The sequence below is a fragment of the Egretta garzetta genome, unplaced genomic scaffold (genome assembly GCF_000687185.1).
Source record: "Egretta garzetta isolate BGI_Z169 unplaced genomic scaffold, ASM68718v1 scaffold131, whole genome shotgun sequence".
Classification (NCBI taxonomy): domain Eukaryota; kingdom Metazoa; phylum Chordata; class Aves; order Pelecaniformes; family Ardeidae; genus Egretta; species Egretta garzetta.
This window is the reverse complement of record NW_009258478.1, coordinates 424,716-426,444: the sequence shown is the minus strand read 5'-3', so window position 1 is coordinate 426,444 and position 1,729 is coordinate 424,716. Positions and strand designations below refer to the sequence as shown.

The 1,729-nt window shown below is 50.5% G+C and overlaps 1 protein-coding gene across 2 annotated transcripts in view; it reads right to left on the bottom strand.

Annotated features, from left to right (window-relative positions):
- The window catches only part of TBC1D16 (TBC1 domain family member 16), a 28,959-nt gene that overhangs the window by 14,580 nt on the left and 12,650 nt on the right, over positions 1-1,729 (bottom strand). The gene's annotated exons all lie outside the window — the stretch shown is intronic.

Sequence of the window (1,729 nt, the reverse complement as noted above, 5' to 3'; positions counted from 1 at the left end):
AGGAGGGCGGCCGCTGAGCCAGAAGCCGCACTACACTGGGGGCTTTGTTGCTCCCGACTCGCTCCTGCGAGCCCTCGCGGCCTGAAGGGAAGCTGAGCGATTTTAGCCAGCAAGAGGGGGCACTGGAAAAACGGCCCCGCTTCCCTCCAAGGGGCTCCCTCCACCGCTGCAAATTAAACCAAAAGGGAGACAAAACAAACTGAGAATTCTTGAGTTACTTATTTTGAATGTAAATGGGAAGGGGGGGGGGGGGAATAATCAGAAGTTTGCCGCGGATTAATGCGTGTTTCAATCTCTTTCGCCCAGTCGAAGTTGGGAACGTGATACACGTACGCCCTCAGCTCAGAGACGAGCGATCTGGTTTGGCTGCCGGGCAGGTGTAGGCTGCTTCGGTAAAACCCAAGCGAGGATTTTCTCTGCGAGTCCTTGTTGGAGTGAGGTAGCGGGGGCAGAATTAGCAGCTCGATGCTTATGAATAAAATACACATAGCTCCCGAGAAGCCAAACACAACAAATCATTTAGAGCCGAGCGTGCGCTGCTCAGTGATGCAAATGTTACCTTCGTTTTAAGGAAGGGAAATATTCCAAAAACTGAACGGCAGATCTTTACAATCCGTACGGAGAAGGGGCACCTCATGCCTAGGCTTTAGCTCGTTAATAAATCAATCGAAATGCAACACTTAAGAAAAAAAGAAATCCTTAGATGGAAAAAGTGATTTGTCAGCACAGCCCGAAACAGAATGTTTGCTTTTCAGCCTATTCCAGACGGGAAAGGGGACCTTTCCTACCAGTGTTTATTTTATATTTAAAATCAATGGATTATTTTGCTTTTTTCTTTCAGTTCTATCCATGGAAAAATAAAATTCTACACTAATTATGCTAATTACAATCAAGCCTTCAAACCCCTGGTCCCTTGGAAGCCCTGAAGATTACCTTTGTTCTCACATTCTTGGCTCTAAGCAATGGATTGGGAATTTCAGGGGGACTTTTTACTGACAGACAAAGTTATCCAACTCCCCGGACCCTGCGCCGCTGCTGACCCAGGATGAGCAGAGCCAACACCACCCAGGGAGAATTTCCCCGTTTCCACAGTACAATGCGGATTTCCCAAGGGGGGAGCTTTCTTCATGTCACAGAAAGGGAGAGGAAGGAGGAGAGCGGGCTACAAGCATGTGGCAGTTACTGTAAATGCCCAACGCTGCTATAATTGCGAGGACCGAGCCAAGAGGACAGACTATGCAGATTTATTTGCATACACTTTTGTACTTCCAGAGGGGACGTGCTCTTTATTTTGATCCAGTTAAGGCAATTCTTCCCTCACAAAGCTATGGATACCTGCCAGCACCATTTATCTCCGCTCTCAATTAGGATTTCTGGGCGTTACGATCGTATGAATAAGTAACAGAAGCAATGCAAGAATATCCTGGGAAAAGGCGCTTTACTGCAATGCCTCCCGGAGAAAGCGGCCCCTGTTGTGTTTTACTCCACCAGATCAGCCTGCCCTTGCAGTCAGCCGGGTGGGTGACGCCGGCCACCCAAACCCCCTGCCCGCTGGGGCGGAGGAGCCCTGCGCTCCCTTGGAAAGCCCCTGCTGCCCTGGGACGAGCCCACGCTGGCGTTTTCTGTAAATAATTCCGTTTCGTTGCAATGGCAGCAGGTGGAGAGCGCTGGGGCAGGGGGGCTGCACCTCTGCGCCTGGGGCAGAACGGGCGGGAGGTGGGCTGGGGGT